The sequence below is a fragment of the Odocoileus virginianus genome, chromosome 18, assembly GCF_023699985.2.
Source record: "Odocoileus virginianus isolate 20LAN1187 ecotype Illinois chromosome 18, Ovbor_1.2, whole genome shotgun sequence".
Classification (NCBI taxonomy): domain Eukaryota; kingdom Metazoa; phylum Chordata; class Mammalia; order Artiodactyla; family Cervidae; genus Odocoileus; species Odocoileus virginianus.
Window position 1 is genome coordinate 29,180,571 of NC_069691.1, and position 20,046 is coordinate 29,200,616.

Consider the following 20,046-nt stretch of genomic DNA (forward strand, 5'->3'; position numbering starts at 1 on the left):
TCTTTTTAATGTCATTAAATCTCAGATTGCTATACATGAAACAGGTTCTGTGGCATGACAAACTTAATTAGAGAAAAGGAAATACGGTGCTGTAGAACTTATGAGAACACATTTTCAAAGTTTTAACTGGTGACTTTCACACTTGTAAGGGAAACACAATATTGTATTCTTTGTCATGTGGTCATGGGTTACTTGTACACATGTGTGCGTACATGACTGACGTCACTTGGCTCAATGAACAATACCAAGTTATCAAGGCACCCATGAGAACTGCATTTATGAAATTCACTAAGTTATTTCCTTTTTCTATTCCCTTGGCATTTCCTTTCATTTAAAAAAAGTACAATGGTCTTAATTTTCTTACTCTGGAATTTCTCCAATTTGACTTGGTCAAGATAATTGGTTCCTTTCATGTCTTTTGAGTTTCATTTTCTTCAAATTAAATAGATTCTGTGGATTTGATAATTTCTGAGATCTTATCCTTATGCAACATATTATAATTAATAGGTGATGAAATATATGGACATTGTAGACCACATTAATGACCTGAAGTTGAATTCAGAGTTATTTTTTAACTTACTTGCATTTATTCATAGCTAATTAATTTAAATCCATTTACTCTGAGTATCTTCATATGAAAAATAATGAGAGTAATAGATCCTATGTCATAGAATTGTAGGAAAATTTTAAAAAAAGATATGTTCACAAATACTTTTACAGTGTCTAATATGCAATGAGTGTTCAATAACTTTTGTTATTATAATGATTATTATTTTTCCTTCACATTGACAGGCATGCTTTTAAACAAGTACTAATATCAATGGGAGAAGGCAAGGGTGGGATGTTCTGAGAGAACAGCATTGAAACATGTATATTATCAAGTGTGAAACAGATCACCAGTCCAGTTTGGATGCATGAGACAAGTGCTCAGGGCTGGTGCACTGGGAAGACCCAGAGGGATGGGATGGGGAGGGAGGTGGGAGGGGGGATCGGGATGGGGAACACATGTAAATCCATGACTGATTCATGTCAATGTATGGCAAAAACCACTACAATATTGTAAAGTAATTAGCCTCCAACTAATAAAAATAAATGAAAAAATAAATAAATAAACTAATATCAATGAGGACATTGCATCCTATAAATTATATTTCTTAAAAAAGCTACACTAATCATCTATATTATTATTTTTAGTTGATTATCATAAATTGACTTGTGAACAACTTTTGGAAACCTTTTACAATTCTTCATTTCAATCTTTACATCTTTATTACAAGAATACTAAAATGTTATAGGCATAGTGTGACTGATTTTGAATAGCCTTTGATAGTCTTGTGATTTAATCTTGCAAACACAAAAAAACAATAAGGGCTAAATTAATACCAAGTGGCTTTTCAGTGGGCTGAGAGATTACTCAATGGGCTGAGAGATTACTCATTAGTAACAAGCAAAACCCATATGAAAGAATGACTCTGTAAAACCTATCTACTAAAATTGAGTCAATTTTTTTTTAACAGAGATAGTAGACATGTATCAAATTTACAAGTGACACAGAACTGGACACAAAGGTCAGAAAAATAATAGGTTACAACATAGCTTACCAAATTTAAAATTGGCAAAATTGAGCAAGTGAAACAGAACAGGGACAATCAAACTCCAAAAGAAGTATAACGTTAAAAAACAAGTGAGAGGAGTGATTTCCTTATTAGCTATGTGCTAATAAGGTTTGAATTTACGATAAGCTCAATGAATGACGAGTCTGTTGAAAAAATGCAACACAATTATAGGATTTATTTATTTAAAGAATAGGAAATGATTAGTCTTCAACAAAGGAGGCAAGAGTATACAGTGGACAAAGTCTCTTCAGAAGTGGTCTTGGGAAAACTGCACAGCCACATGTAAATCAATGAAGTCAGAACACACCCTCACACCATACACAAAAATAACTCAAATGACTTAAAGACTTTAATACAAGATGAAAATTGAAAGTGAAATTTGCTCAGTTATGTCTGACTCTTTGCAACCCCATGGACTATACAGCTCATGGAATTCTCTAACCCAGAATTCTGGAGTGGGTAGCCTTTCCCTTTTCCAGGGGATCTTCCCAACCCAGAGATCGAACTTAGATCTCCCACATTGCAGGCAGATTCTTTACCAGCTGAGCCACAAGGGAAGCCCATCAATATAAGATATTATACCATAAAACTCTTAGAAGAGAACATAGGCAAAATATTCTCTGACATAATTCCTACTGATGTCTTCTTAGCTCAGTCTCCCAAAGCAATAGAAATAAAAACAAAAATAAAAATAAATAAATAGGACCTAATCAAACTTGCAAGCATCTGCAAAGCACAGGAAATCATCAACAAAATGAAAAGACAATCCACAGAATAGGTGAAAACATTTGCAAATGACGTGGCCAACAATGGCTTAATTTCCAAATAGACAAAGAGCTCATACAACTCAACAACAGAAAAAAAACAACTCAATTTGAAAAAGAACATTGAGCACTCACTGTGTGTGTGCTTAGCTGTGTCTGACTCTTTGCAACCCCATGGACTGTAGACCACCAGGTTCCTCTGTCCATGGAATGCTCAAGAGACACAGATATAAAGAACAGACTTTTGGACTCTGTGGGAGAAGGCAAGGGTGGGATGACTTGAGACAATAGCATTGAAATATGTATATTACCATATGTGACATAGATGACCAGTCCAAGTTTGATGCGTGAAACGGAGCACTCAAAGCCAGTGCACTGGGACAACCCAGAGGGATGGGTTGGGGTGTGAGGTGGGAGGGGGGTTCAGGATGGGGGACACATGTACACCTGTGGATGATTCATGTCAGTGTACGGCAAAAACTACCACAATACTGTAAAGTAATTAGCTTCAAATTTAAATGAATCAATTAATTAAAAAAAAAAAGAATACTGGAGCAGATCTTGGTGGGCTACAATCCATGAGGCCAAAAAAAATCAGACACAATTGAGAATGCACACACAAACCAATTAATAAATAAATACTTATTTGTGACTATGTATAGCTCAGTTCAGTTCAGTCATGTTTGACTCTTTGTGACCCCATGGACTGCAGTACGCAGGCTTCCCTGTCCATCAGCAACTACCAGAGCTTACTCAAACTCATGTCCATTGAGTTGGTCATGCCATCCAACCATCTCATCCTCTGTCGTCCCCTTTTCCTCCTGCCTTCAATCATTCCCAGCAACAGGGTTTTTTTCAAATGAGTCAGTTCTAACTGTTGTTTATTGACCTGCATACAGATTTCTCAGGAGGCAGGTCAGATGGTCTGTTATTCCCATCTCTTAAAGAATTTTCTACAGTTTCTTGTGATCCACACAGTTAAACGCTTTAGCATAGTCAATAAAGCAGAAGTAGATGTTTTTCTGGAACTCTTTCACTTTTTCAGTGATCCAACAGATGTTGGCAATTTGATTTCTGGTTCCTCTGCCTTTTCTAAATTCAGCTTAAACATCTGGAATTTCACAGTTCATGTACTGTTAAACCCTGGCTTGGAGAACTTTGAACATTACTTTGCTAGTGTGCGAGATGAGTGAAATTCTGTCGTAGTTTGAACAATCTTTGGCATTGCCTTTCTTTGGGATTGGAATGAAAACTGACCATTTCCAGTCCTGTGGCCACTGCTGAGTTTTCCAAATTTGCTAGCATATTGAATGCAGCACTTTCACAGCATCTTCTTGTAGGATCTGAAATAGCTCAACTGGAATTCCATCACTTCCACTGGCTTTGTTCGTAGTGATGCTTCCTAAGGCCCACTTGACTTCACATTCCAGGATGTCTGGCTCTGGCTGAGTGATCACACCATCATGGTTAGCTACGTCATGAAAACCATTTTTGTATCGCCCTTCTGTGTATTCTTGCCACCTCTTCTTAATATCTTCAGCTTCTGTTAGGTCCATACCATTTCTGTCTTCATTGTGCCTATCTTTGCATGAAATGTTCCCTTGGTGTCTCACATTTTCTTGAAGAAATCTCTAGTCTTTCCCATTCTATCGTTTTCCTCTATTTCTTTGCATTGATCACTGAGGAAGGCTTCCTTATCGCTCCTTGCTATTCTTTGGAACTCTGCATTCAAATGGGTATATCTTTCCTTTTCTCCTTTGCCTTTCATTTCTCTTCTTTTCACAGCTATTTGTAAGGCCTCCTCAGACAACCATTTTGCTTTTTCCCATTTCTTTTTCTTGAGGATGGTCCTGATCACTGCCTCCTGTACAATGTCACAAACCTCAGTCCATAGTTCTTCAAGCATTCTGCCTATCAGATTTAATCCCTGAATCTGTCACTTCCACTGTACAGTCGTAATGGATTTGATTTAGGTCATACCTAAATGGTCTAGTGGCTTTTCCTATGTTCTTCATTTAAGTCTGAATTTGGCAATAAGGAGGTAATGAAGAGCCACAGTCAGCTCCTGGTCTTGTTTTTCCTGACTGTATAGAGCTTCTCCATCTCTGGCTGCAAAGAATATCATCAATCTGATTTTGGTATTGACCATCTGGTGATGTCCATGTGAGGAGTCTTCTCTTGTGTTTTCAGAAGAGGGTGTTTGCTATGACCAGTGCAATCTCTTGTCAAAACTCTGTTAGCCTTTGCCCTGCTTCATTCTGTATGCCAAGGCCAAATTTGCCTGTCACTCCAGGTATTTCTTGACTTCCTACTTTTGCATTCCAGTCCCCTATAATGAAAAGGACATCTTTTTTGGGTGTTAATTCTAGAAGGTCTTCATAGAACCGTTCAACTTCAGCTTCTTCAGCATTACTGGTCAGGGCATAGACTTGGACTACTGTGATAGTGAATGGTTTGCCTTGGAAATGAACAGAGATCATGCTGTCGTTTTTGAGATTGCACCAAGTACTGCATTTCAGACTCTTTTGTTGACCATGATGGCTACTCCATTTCTCCTATGGGGTTCTTGCCCACAGTAGTAGAGATAATGATCATCTGAGTTAAATTCACCCATTCCAGTCCATTTTATTCCGCTGATTCCTAAAATGTCAACGTTCACTCTTGCCATCTCCTGTTTGACCAGTTCGAATTTACCTTGACTCATGGATCTAATCTTTAAGGTTCCTATGCAATATTACTCTTTAGAGCATCAGACTTTACTTCCATCTCCAGTCACATCCACAACTGGGTGTTGTTTTTGCTTTGGCTCCATCTCTTCATTCTTTCTGTGGTGATTTCCCCACTGATCTCCAGTAGCATATTTGGCAAATGTCGACCTGGGGAGTTCATCTTTCAGTGTCCTATCTTTTTGCTTTTTCATACTGTTCATGGGGTTCACAAGGCAAGAATACTGAAGTGTTTTGCCATTCTCCTCTCCAGTGGACCACGCTTTGTCAGAACACCCCACCACGACCCTACTGTCTTGGGTGGCCCTACAAGGCATGGTTCATAGTTTCATTGAATTTAACAAGGCTGTGGTCCATGTGATCAGATTGGTTAGTTTTCTGTGACTGTGGTTTTCAGTCTGTCTGCCCTCTGATGGAGAGGGATAAGAGGCTTATGGAAGCTTCCTGATGCGAGAGACTGACTGAGGGGAAACTGGGTCTTGTTCTGATGGGTAGTGCAATGCTCAGTAATACTTTAATCCAATTTTCTTTTGTTGGTTAGGTTGGGTTCCCTCCCTGTTATTTGACCTGAGGCCAATCTGTGGTGGAGGTACTGAATTTAGTGGCCTCCTTCAAAAGGCCCCATGCACACACTGCTGCACGCAGTGCCCCCAACCCTGCAGCAGGCCACCACCAACCCACACCTCCACCAGGGACTCCTGGACAAGTTTGGGTCAGTCTCTTATGGGGTCACTGCTCCTTTCTCCTGCATCCTGATGCACATAAGGTTTTGTTTATGCCCTCCAAGAGTCTATCGCCCAGTCCTGTGTTAGTGCTCACGGCTGTATGGTGGGGTTAACGGCAACCTCCTCCAAGAGGGCTTATGCCAGACCCAGGTCTGCTGCACCCAGAGCCCCTGCCCCTGTGGCAGCCCTCCGCTGACCCAAAACCCTGCAGGAGACACACACAGTTGTCTCAGTCTCTGTGGGGTCCCTGGGTCCCGCTGCACACAAGGTTTGTTTGAGCCCTCTGACCATCTCTGGCAGGTATGGGGTTTGATTTTAAATGGGATTTCGCCCCTCCTACTGCCTTGCTGGGGCTTCTGCTTTGCCCATGGACGTGGGGTATCTCCTTAAAGTCACTCCAGCGCCACACAGCCACCACTCCAGCACCACGCAGCTATGTATTTATGACTATTCAAACATGGAATTATGCAGAGGCTCGTCACTACATGATAGCATTTTCTAAGTTTCTTATTCTATTGTGTTGCTGCTGTTTTGCCACTAAGTCATATCTGAGTCTTTGCAACCCCATGGACTGTAGCCCACCAGGCTCCTCTGTCCATGGAATGTTCCAGGTAAGAATACTGGAGCAGATTGCCATCTCCTATTACAGGGGATCTTCCCAACCCAGAGACTGACTTCACGTTTCTGGCATTTCCTGCACAGGCAGGTGGATTCTTTACCACTAGCATCACCTGGGAAGCCCCTCAAAAAAAGGCAGAAGACCTAAACAGACATTTGTCTAAAAAAGCAACAGAGATGGTCAAAAGTCCCATGATAAGGTGCTCAACACCGTTAGAACAGGCTTTAGTACCGGCACAAAGAAAGCCCCAGATTCAACAAAATTTTTCCAAGAATTTAAGAAAAAATAACACCAATCTTCACGAAGTTGTCCAGATCATAAGAAAAGGAAAAACTTTTGAACTCACACTTTTAATCTGGAATGACACTGTCAACAAAACCTGATAGGCTGTACAAGGAAGCAAATTAGAAGCTATTCTTTCTCATCAAGAAAAACATAAAATCCTAAACAAAAACTTATCAAAATGAGCTTCGTAATAATTTTAAAATATAATGTGTCATGAAAAAATATTTTTTAAGAAGGCCTCCAGAATATTTTTAGGACATTATAAAATACAATGTGTTTCTCCCGATATGACACTCCATCAGTGAAATCCCTTCCTTATTATTGACAAAAAAGATTTTAACCTCTAATCAGGACAACATTTTTTCATTAGACAGTGAAAAGTATATAAATGATCACATTCTTCTTTCCCCTTCTATTGGTTGGAAACTCAGAATTCACTTACTCATTTATTCAATTTTTACTTATCATATTTGTACATTATATTTCAGAAGTTATTCTGTTCCAGGTACTGGAAAAAAAACACTGAACATGACATGTTCTTGTGGAACATTTATTCTTGTGGGCATGGAGACTGGGAAGAAAAGACATGAAGCAAACAAGCAACAAAATACATGAGAAAAATATGTTCAATAGAGATAATGTTATGAATGATATTAAATAAATTGACAACACTGAGTTGAATTTTCACTAATTCAGGACAACTGCGAAAGTGCTGGGATAAGAGCATCTAAACAAATGGAACAGCAAGGATAAAAAAAGCCAACAAAGGCAAGAATCTCGACTGCTGATGGAAAACAGGAAGAGCAGAAGGCTTCAGAGTACTAGACTTAGTGTGCTGTCAAGTAAAGTCGGAGACCTGGACAGAAATTGATAGTGCTGGTACTGTAACATGAAGAGGTAATTAAGGCTTTATTCCATGTGTGAGAGGAAGCCATTCAAAGGTCTTAAACAGAGCAGCATGATCTGTTTCTCGTTTTTCAATAAACAGTCATTCTGTAATGCTGTCAACTCTTTAGAAATCTATGATTTACACATATATAAGCATATGCATTCTTCGTTTCTCACATGCTGATCTTCTATTCTGATTTTTGTGTTCTCTCATCTTGTCAACTTATTATTTAAATCTCAATATTTTCTGTGTATATGTATTTCTTGCAAGCTTATTAAAATCTTAATAAAAAAGGTAGGTCATAAATTTAAAAATTAAACAAATTATGATTTGCTGAATATGTTTTTGAGAAGAATTAATTTCCAAAGACCCAAGTTTAGTCTTTAAAAACTCAAAGTCTGAGAGTCTAAAGATCTCTGTTTTTGTTTACAGAAGAGGCTAGGAGGGTTGGAAGGTGAATTTTGGGCCAGGCAGGAGGGTGAAGACACAATTGAGGGATGAGGGCTAGGGAAAACTGGAAGTGCAAGCTTGGTCTAAAAACACATGCTTTCATTTTTCCCAACTCTGGACCAACCAAATAAAGTGTGTTTCCCCCTTAGAATGTGGTGTTTTCCATTATGCCTGTTGAAGATCTTGGGCCACAGACTCAGGTGTGAGAGAAACACTTATTTTCCTTATATCAACCCATTCCTCAATGAGATGTGAGAAATCCCTATGAGTAGTGGGAATCTGTCCCTCATTCAAGGGTATAAGACTCAAACTTAAAATGATGCAAGAAATTATGGGAAGGAATGATCATTTTCAGTGTATCCTGGTAACTGCTGGCAACCTCATCTCCAAGTCCAGAGCAACCACTCAAAATCCAGTGGCTCTCCATTTCTTGCCACATATTTGATAAAGGAATATCACTTTGGGGTAGGATCCTATGGGGGCTTCCCTGATAGCTTAGTTGGTAAAGAGTCCACCTGCAATGCAGGAGACCCCTGTTCAATTCCTGGGTTGGGAAGATCACCTGGAGAAGGGAAAGGCCACCCACTCCAGTGTTCTGGCCTGGAGAATTCCATGGACTATATAGTCCATGGGGTCGCAAAGAGTCAAACACAACTGAGTGACTTTCACTTTAGAATCCTGTGATTCAAGTCTCATCTCCGGAGGTGCACCATGCTACCAACACGTGTATGGGTTGGCAACCTCCCTGTTTATTTGCCACAGAGCACTTCCTGGGCCCCATTATTCCCTGGACAATCCCCCCTACATACCTTCACTCACCCCAACCCCTATCTCATTCCCTGACCCAATGAAACTTCAGCATCAACTTTGAAAAGATACCCTCTCTTCCCTTTCTTGTCAGTAAATCAAATGGAATTTCTTCAATTGGCTTTGAATTTCTGAAACAGTCTTTTTCATGTTATTCTTACTGTTCAAATAAAGATTCCCAAAAGCCTGGTTGACTCAAATGAGAGAGAAGAGAGAAATAAATGAAAAAGCTAATAAAAGTTATTATTTCAAAAACAAATCATACCTTTTACAAACCATTTCTGCTTGAAAGTATGGTTAGAAATTTTTAAAGTCACATGAAAATTCTGCTAATAGGTCACTGAAAAATCACAAATATTGCTCTCTGAATTTTCTTAATGTTGAATTCATTTTTATAATATTGATAAATATCATTTAGTTAAGAATAGGAGATATAAATATATATAATGGCAAATTAATGTAGAAAGTCAAAAAGATTCAGATTGTGTCTCTAGGACTGAGGAGCAGAAGAACTGAAACTATCAATAATAATAGGTTAAGTCAGTGAATGTAAAATCCTGATGTTTAAGAACTTTAGAGGAAATTCACTGCAATTTTGCAACAATATGATTATATAACCATTATCTGTGACTCTGAATGTTCCTTATTTTGGAACCTTTCAAGAGTCTCTGTAAAGAGGTCAACCTCAGTATTCCATTTTAGATCAATTATTTTTTATAATGATTAGATGAAATCAAGGGTAATATTCAAAATATATTTTTTAAAGTAAGAGAGATACACAGATCAGTTGGACAGATATAAAAAGCAAAGTTCTATGGCACCTGGCTTGAATCCTGTACTTAATGGTTGAGACACAAAAAGGAATGAAACTTGATGAGAAAGGAGCTATAAAGGGACTGGAATCTGGGAAATTATCTGCCTATTTCTGGCAAAGTATTTCAATATTTTAACAACTAATAACAACTCTACTCATGTGTAGCAGCTATCAGCTCTGTGTGTAACCATGTATGTATCATTCGGTGAGTCAGAGAAGTTGGGTCAAGTAAATGCAAGTATGTATTTCCTCTCTGAATAAGGGAAATGAAAAATGACAGGAAATTAATTACATGTTACAGATGATAGAGGAAAGATATAATTTCAAATTCAGTCTAAGGGTACACACTATCTTAAGCAGTATTTTAACATTTTTTGTATTTAACTCCACCTGGTTACAAAAACTTTCCTGATCTCCTCATTTAAAATAAAGTATATTTTCCAGTTCCCCACTGTTAGCCTTGTTCCCATGTTTCCAACCCTGTGTCCATTTCCTTTATATCAAATATCACTACTTGTAATGTTTTTAATTCAGATGTCTGTTAGTTTAACTGTCAGGGCTTGGCATTTATTTGGAAATTGTTCTGTGTGTGCATGTGCTTGTGTGTGTCTGCTTATCCTGGTTTTTTGACTAGAATGCAAGCTTCCTGAGACCAGGACCACTTTTGCATCAGGCATATCTGTATCCCTTGTATTCACAGTGCCTGGCACAGAGATGATCAATAGTTTATTGACAAAATAATGATCCGAAATCATTAGCCAATCACTCCAGCTCCATTTTAGCACTTAATGTTTTTTAAAATGGTGTGAACTCCTTGAGAATAGGGGGCAGGTCTCAAATGTCTGTGTGTGTATGCTGGTCTGTTTCCCAGGGTCAGACCCAAAGATGGAGTTATTAAATGGCAGCTGAAAGGCAAAAGGAAGACAGAGAAAGCTGCTTCTATTACTTCTCCACAACAAAGACACAATTATTTGGCCAGACTCAGATGCTTAACTAATCAAAGTTTGAATCTCAACCTCCAAACATGGGGTTTATTCCAAGATCACATGAGTTATAATGAAAAAAAAGAAAGAAAGGAATGCAAACTATTTCTGCCTGAAAGCATACTCTTACTCTAAAAGTCATATGAAAAATCCAGCAGCAAGTCACTGACAAACCACAAGCATTGTTGTCTGAGTTTTCTGAATTATAAATTTCAAATGCTTCATCTTAGAAAACCAAGAAATAATAATAATCTAATTCTGATGTCTCTCCCAAATTCTAGAAAGCTGGAGAAATTTACAAATAGTTAAATCTTTCTCCATCTCAGGGAACCAAAAAGGAAACTTGACTTTCTCCTTCAAAGCTTTAGGTTTGGGATTCATAGGAGGACTGTGTTAATTTTTTAACCATTTGATGCAATACAGCATTCACATGGCTACAGTCCACAGTGTTGCAAAAGCCTCCAACACGCCTCAGCAACTAAACAGTAACAACATTCACAAGAACTGGAAAAGTTCTGCAGTGAAACAAACCCAGGGACGGGGGAGATGCCCTGTGGCTAGTCTGCTGTGGCTGTCATATGCTGCCTTAGACCAAACGGTGGTCTCTGGGTCTTTGCGTTTCAGTTGAGAAGCAATGAATACATCAGTTTTATTCATATAAAATTATCCACATTTAAAAAAATAATCTGGAAAAATAATAAACAATGCCTTTTTTAAACCTTTCAGTTAAAAAATGGCACTGCTCTTCAGAATACAAAATATACTGTGATTATGAAATTAGCAAATAAACTTACAGGATTCCCAGGTAGATCTAGATATCACAAAGAACAGTTTTGTTTTGTTTTGTTTTGTTTTGTTTTTTAGAATATGCATGTTTCATGCAACATACATGAAAAAAAATATTTGTGGTTATATGAAATTCAAGTTTATCTGAGTGTCCAGAAAACCCTTCCAAAAGTTTGAATTCCAATTTTTCTACCAACTACTTTTGGCTATTAATTTAACCTCTTTGATGCTCCCCTGTCTGGAAAATGAGAGTGGACACATCTATCTTGCAGAGCTTTTGAGTAAGCTAAATGAGACACTGTGTTTCCTCATATAGGTGCCAGGTCAGAAATAAACTTAAGCATACCTTTCAATGTTAAGGCACATTATTAGTCAAGATAAGGCTCGGCATATATCATGCTAACAATGTTGAAATGCCCAGTCTCCTAACATTACAAAAGTGTGTTTCTCTCTCTTGCATTGTTTGAGATTCTATGTAGCTTCTCAGTAGTCCAGACAGCATGGATCTTGTACCCCTACCATTTTGCCATGGGGCTACCTTCCTAATCATCAGGCACAAGTAAGAAGGACATAAGAACTGTCCAAGCAATTAACTGTTTCAGCCTGGAAGTGATACTTCACTTCTGTGCATGATCCACAGACAAAATCTGTCATATAGCCCTACCTAGCTACAAGGGGGCAGTAAAATATAATCTCCCACTACTTTAAGAAGACAGGAACCTGTGTGCGTTAGCCCTACAAGTCTTTATTACAAAGGTTATCACAATATTAGAAGCAATGATAAAATCTGCAAGTTAACTAAGCACTCAGTGGTCCAAAGTTCTTCCTAATGTGAACATCTCTTCCAGGATGTCACTAGTGCTTCATTGACCCTTAGCTAATGCCTCCAGTGGCAAGAGACTCATGGCTCATTGCTAATGATTTTCATCTTTGTTGAATTTGTTCAACTCAAATCTGTGTCCTTACAATTCCTAAAGTTTGTTCCACTCTGTGGCTGTCACTGTCAATATTTGTGCTTTGTTGAAAAACAACAAAGAAAAACTACTATAGAAAATAAGGTAAAAAAATGGAGAAGGCATAATTACTATAAGAATGAAGAATAAACAAATACTTGAGAAAAGAATAGATCACTTTTAAAAGCTGAGAATACTAAGGGAAATTACAATGTATAATCAGTCAATTAATTTTCTTTCTATTTCTTAGAAGCTACTCTCCAAAAGACAGGAATAGAGGTGCAGCAGTGTTGTGGGGGGGAGGGGAGGGGGTTGGTTACTACAAAAGAAATGTTTGCTTTTTACTCTGGTTGCTGTCTATGTATCACTTTTATTTTGAAAGAATAATTTTATGTGGAAAGTTTCAAATTATAAGAAAAGCAAGCTTAATACCTTTGACCAATTTAGGGCTACCTTTTTAAATCCACACATCAGGTGAAAGTGTTTAGTGTACCACACTATATTCTGAAAGATAATAAACTGCAAGAACAGCAGTGCCTAAAGTTTTAAGGGCCTTTTTGAATTTGGTGATTAAAATAATAATGGAAATATTGAATATATGTATCTATGAATAGGAACATAAACTGTTTTATAACTGGATTTCTATGCTTCACTTATTCAAAAGAAAAGTTTTGTTTGCTTTCCATTTGATCTCTCCCACTAATTAGTATCTGGGCTTAATTTTCCTTCTCATCAGGTTTCCATTTTGTTCATTAAAACCTTTTGTGCATTCTGGAGGGAAATCACTGACTACTTCAGAAAGAATAAAGAGCTCTATTTTTTACTGACCTACTTATAATTCTGAATAAGAAAATAACCTACTAGTAGAACTCATTTCAAATTATAGGAAATGATTTAATAATGACCACTGACTGAAGGAGACTCAAATAGCACCTAGAACATTACCCCAGGGTTAAATAGGAGCTTGATATTGAAAGGTTGTAGTCTATACTGGTTAATACAAGTCATTAACACAGTTTATAAATGAAACACATCTATTAACCAATTTCTCAGTCCCCATGGACATCAGTTTACTGCTTTTTATAATTCCCTCTCTGCTCACTCTATCCCCGTACTCTGCCTACAACTGTAATGCTTATTTCAAACCATACAGTAACAACCACAGCCAGCTATAATGTCCTTGAAATACTGCTGGATATAGTACTAAAAAAACACATTCAAGCCCAGATTGCTTCGTTACTGGTATATAAACATAAGCAAGTCATTTTTGTTTTATGAACCTCTGTGAATAAAGATACCTGCCTTATAAAGTTTGTGTGAGGATTAAATGAAAGATATGACACACATTTGTATCCAATATTGTAAGTTCTTTGTGAGTATGAGTTCCCTACCCATGTTCATGTCCATGGAGACAAAAGGGTTCATCATGAATGATTAATTAATGTGTATCTTTATTATCAACAGTCTAGATGAAGAGCTGTTATAAAACAAGCAAAAAGCAAGCATAAAAGTTGAAAAATAGAAATTAATGAGCCCTTGAAAGACAGATAGTATAAAATAAGAAGTGCTAATAGCTCATTCCTTAATAAAAATAAAATGCTTTTTCTTTACAGTCTATATAAACACATAAAGTCATACTTAAGGATTCTTATATTTTACAAAGGTAAGAAGCCACTGTTGACATTAACAAGAACTTTTTGTAGGTCTCAAGAATTTTTAGGTGCTGAGAGATATAGATATGAATAAATAGGCACAAGAATATTTATAATAAATAGCATGCCAACCTATATACCTCACTTTCTTATTGTGACCCAAAATAACTAATTTTTCTTCCACTTTTCTAATTGGATGAGAATTTCTGCCCAGGAAATACTGTTTCCTTCCACCCCCTCATAATAAATGTTCCAGAACAATCAAGTGCAGAAGTTCATTTATATTACAAATAGCATTTGTAACCTTGTGCTGTGACTCTAACATTAATGTTAGAGGTTAGGTTGGTAGAGTGCTCTCAGTTAAAAGCCGTAACAGATAAAATTCACACCGTTAAAGACAGAACTTGTTTTAATCATCTGCTTAATTTAAAGTTAAGTGACCTTTCTCCGCCATGCAGAGTCCACAGGGCACCAATGATAGAGAATCCCTCCTGTAGTGTTTCACGTGTCCCTAAGTACCATCTCCTACATAGATGCTCACTCTCCGAACATAGTCCTTTTTAGTCACCTTCCAGGACCCTTCACAACTTCTTCATTCCATCCCTTTTGGGAGTAATTTTTGATGTCCAAGTCCCTTGGATTGTCAAATGGAGGGGAGAGAAAGGAGAGGGTAAAATTTGATTCTAGGGAAAAAGTAGAAAGGACAGGGGAGTCTCTCCCATTGCATGACTTCTGGAAGTTTACCTAAAAATTAAGGAGAGTTCTTTATAAGAGTGGTAACAAAACCAGATGTCTCTTCAAACTTCCCATAATCGAAAAAAGAAAAACAAACAAAAGCTTTGTCTTCTTTCCTAAATTTGGTTCACATAACCAAACAAAACGGACTTTACAGGTTTCAGTGTAAGAAATGTGTGCATGCATGTATATAGAAAAAGGGGAGAAAGAGAGGGGTAATAATCCATATAAATACTTCAAGATCGGGCCTGGTGCACTAGGAAGACCCAGAGGGATCGGGTGGAGAGGGAGATGGGAGGGGGGACCGGGATGGGGAATACATGTAAATCCATGGCTAATTCATTTCAATGTATGACAAAAACCACTGCAATGATGTAAAGTAATTAGCCTCCAACTAATAAAAATAAATGGAAAAAAAAAAAGAAAAAAAATCATAAGATACAATATTAGTAATCCTACATGTACACAAGGTCTTTCTGTGTTATCATGCTTTCATTTATCTCTCTGGGTCCCCTAATTTTAACCTCTTAAATGTCTCACTTTACCTGTCTATAAATCAGAAAATTATATAAGCTAATTTGATGAAGAACATTTATTTGAAATATAAACAAATAACTAGCTTGCCAGATCAAAACTAGTTGATATTCCTCAATCCATTAGTACATGTAGATGTCATTCTATTTTATTAGAAAATTTGACAATGATTTATTTTTCAAGATCCTCACTTTTCCACCTGCATATCTCAAAGATTAATTTTTAAGGTAAGAATTTTTCAAAATATTCAATCTTTTATAGGATTTCAAAGATCTTCATTCAAAATGTTTTAGCATAATCATTCTTATAATGAGATTTGTATATTTCTATGTTAGACATAAAAAATAAATACATACAATTATCATGTTGGCTATGTTGATCATGAACTTTATTTACTCTTTTTCCTTGGGCTTTAGCTAGTTGACATTTCCCAGCTTCCCTGAAAATCAGTTCAGTTCAGTTTCTCTTTTCTTCAAAAGAGTCAGTTCTTTGCATCAGGTGGCCAAAGTATTGGAGTTTCAGCTTCAGCATCAGTCCTTCCAATGAATATTATGGACTGATTGCCTTTAGGATTGACTGGTTGGATCTCCTTGCATTCCAAGGGACTCTCAAGAGTCTTCTCCAACACCACAGTTCAAAAGCATCAGTTCTTCAGCACTCAGCTTTCTTTATGGTCCAACTCTCACATCCACACATGACTACTGGAAAAACCATAGCTGTGACTAGGTGGACCTTGGTTGGCAAAGTAATGCCTCTGCTTTTTAGTATGCTGTCTAGGTTGGTCATAGCTTTTCTTCCAAGGAGTAAGTGTCTTTTAATTTCATGGCTGCAGTCAACATCTGCAGTGATTTTGGAGCCTAAAAAGTAAAGTCTCAGTTTCCATTGTTTCCCCACCTATTTGTCATGAAGTGATGGGACCAGATGTCATGATCTTAGTTTTCTGAATGTTGAGCTTTAAGCCAGCTTTTTCATTCTCTTCTTTCACTTTCATCAAGAGGCTCTTCAGTTCTTCTTTGCTTTCTGCCATAAGGGTGGTATCATCTGCATACCTGAGGGTATTGATTTCTCCCAGCATCTTGATTCTAGCTTGTGCTTCATCCAGCCTGGCATTTTGCATGATGTACTCCACATATAAGTTAAATAAGCAGGGTGACAGTATACAGCCTTGAGGTACTCCTTTCCCAATTTGGAACCAGTCTGTTGTGCCAAGTCCAGTTCTAACTGTTGCTTCTTGACCCACATACAGATTTCCCTGATAATAGTGTAGGGCTAAATGATTAAGTTCTAGCCAATGGAATGTTGTAGGGAGTGATAACAGCTACTTTCACACACATACATACATACATATATATACTACTATATAATATCTCGCTATATGTACATATATAATATATATTTAAGTATAATGCTTTATATAATGTATATCTATCATGTAACATCACTAATATTACACTTATAAATTAAAATTATATCCCATACATTAAATTTTTCAAGTAGTTAATATGAAAACAAATGGCTGAGTATTCATCCTGTATTAAGTGAGACTTTCTTCACTGTAGAATGTTTATGGCTTCTTAAATATTTGTTTTACTAGAACAATCTATCACTATTTCTATGCTTTATACTATGGATATTATTATAGAAGTTCAAGTAGAAAGTAGGGCTGCCATTTCCTTCTCCAGGGGATCTTCCCAACACAGGGATTGAACCCAGGTCTCCTGCATTGCAGACAGACGCTTTACCATCTGAGCCATGAGGGAAGCCCAGAAAGTCGATCAATGTTGTTGATCAATTACACAGGTTTGATATTGTGCTCATTTCTATATAATTCCAAACTGCGGTTTAAAATGTAAGAAGTGTCGATATGCTCACTACAGACATATTTAATTGTTTCATAAAGACTTGGAGTATAATGACTATACTACCCTGTTGTTTTCAGAGTATCAACCCTGTTTGGGCCCCTAGCACACAGTAAATGCCAAATAAGAGGATATGGTCATGATGATGACCATAGAGATATGTTTAAAAACCACAAAATAAAAGAAACTTTATCTTTTACAAATCTTATAGAGCAGATATAATCTTTGAAAATGAGTAATTAATTTTAACTACACAAAAAATGCAATACTTAATTCCACCCTTAAAACAAGTATTTTTTTATATTTTGACTTAAACACATAATATATAAGTATGTATTTAAAAATTTCTTTGTAGGGAACTCTTACAAGGCCATCTTACAAGCAGAACAGAGATCATCAGCAAAAGAAACACTTTGTTTTAATATTAACTTAGCAAGAGAAAATTCCACTATCAGAAATCAAGTTATTGTTAACTACCCCAACACTAGTAATTGCAGTACTGTGCTCAGTTCAGTTCAGTCGCTCAGTCATGTCCTGACTCTGTGACCCCATGAACCTCAGCATGCCAGGCCTCCCTGTCCATCACCAACTCCTGGAGCCAAAAAACTCATGTCCATTGAGTCAGTGATGCCATCCAACCATCTCATCCTCTGTCGTCCTGGAGTTTAGAAAACTCAGTTAAGAAATTAATGGCACATTTGATCAGAAACTACATTGTCTGTGATATCAACTTGAAATATTGTAAAATAGCAATGTTATGTTTGACTGAATCTCTGCTCAGTGACACAAAAACACAACCCTAACATTCTTCCTCTTTGCTTTCACAGAATTTAAGCTTCTCCATGAGGCAAAGCCACATGACCAGGCTAACAGATGACTATGAGTTGCCTTAATGCCTTTGGCATTCTAGCTATTATACTAAGCTTAGTATAACTAAGCATATAATTTAATAACATTTAATCCAATTGAACAATGAACATATTCAATACCACTTACCACAAATGATCACTAAATATATTAACATACATCTAAAATATTTCTGGAAAAACAAAGGCATTCTGAAACTCTTTTTCTCCTCAACTTAAACTAAATTCTTGGTATTTATCATTTAGCTTTTTGATTCCGTCTTTTATAAATGACAATTGCAAGACTTCAAAGGACAAATTAGGATGGAGGGACTAGCCCTTTTTCTTGAGATACGAACTTCACATCAGCTTTGAATATATGAATGCACACTAATGGTGGTTACTAATAAGTCTTTATATCCTGCTCATGTGTGTATTTCTGAATAGCCCAATTCTTTTTTTTTTTTTTTTCCTTTTTCTGTATAACTTATTGCTGCGGCAGCTGCTGCTACTGCTGCTGCTTAATCACTAAGTCATGTTTGACTCTTTTGTGACCCCATAGACTACAGCTTGCCATGGGATTTCCCAGGCAAGGAAACTGGAATGGGTTGCCCTTTCCTTCTCCAGGGGATCTTCCCGACCCAGGGATTCTACCCATGTCTCCTCATTGGCGGGTGGATTCTTTATCACTGAGCCACCTGGGAAGCCCTGTATGGTTTATTACAGGGTGTTAATAAATATAGTTCCAAGTGCTATATAGTAGGACCTTGCTATCTATCCATTCTATATATAATAGTGTGCATCTGCTAACCTTATAAGGCAAAATTATTATATAAAACTTAGCTTCCATCAAAGAAATCTCAGAAATAATTTCTGCAGGAGGCCAAGGAGTGTTCCACATGTATTTTGACATTGATCCCTGACCTATGATGTGACTAGATTTTTAAAAATATATAGCATTGACACAGGGATAGTCAAACTTACCTACAGAACAGAACAGCAATGGTAGAAATAAATCCATTCATAAATGAAAACCAGAAACAGTGATACTGCAGGTGATTGGGAGAGGACAGACCTGTCTGTAATGGTGCTTAGAAAAAAAAAATGAGTTTTGGTGTGAAATAAAAATTTAACTGAGATTCTTATTCACATTATGCAGAAGAGCCAATTCCATATGCGTTTAAAGGCTGAAATGTGAAAAGCAATATTTACATTTTTAATGCTGAAGACAGTATCAAAAAATAGTTCATTGCTTGTACAAGGGGAAAGATTTCTTAAACAAGATATGGAAGCTACTAACAATAAAGTAAAAGACTGACACAAAGACACTAAAATGAAAAAACTACTAATCATCAGAAAACTGTGTCAAGAATGCAAAAACTAAGCCATAAATTAGAATATGATACTTTCAATATTTTCAATATAGTTATCTGACAGAAGATTAGGAAGCCAGCATACATAAAGAAGTCTTATCTAGCAAAAAGACAAATAATATAATTTTAAACAATGGGCAACCTACTGTATAGCACAGGGAACTCTGCTCAATGTTATGTGGCAGCCTGGATGGGAGGTGAGACTGGGAGAGAGTGGATACATGTATATGCATGGCTGAGTCCCTTTGCTGTCCACTTGAAACTAGCACAACATTGCTAATCAACTATAGTCCAATACAAAATAAAAAGGTTAATAAATTGTAAAAAAAAAAAAAAAAGTCAAATATACATACAAAAAATGGGCACTACACATGAAAAAAAATTTACAATGAAAGAAACAGAAGGGATCAAATCACAAGAATAGTATTAAAACACACTAGTCATTAAGATGAATGAATTATCTGTATCTATATATGTTAATTAAATCTATTATTACCAAGTGCTAGCAAGTTTGTGAACCAATATTAAGCACTCTGGTGGGAATATAAATTGATAACAACCACTTTGGAAAACAATTGAAAACTAACATAAATATTCATGAATCCAATGACTACAAATTCACTTTAGATAC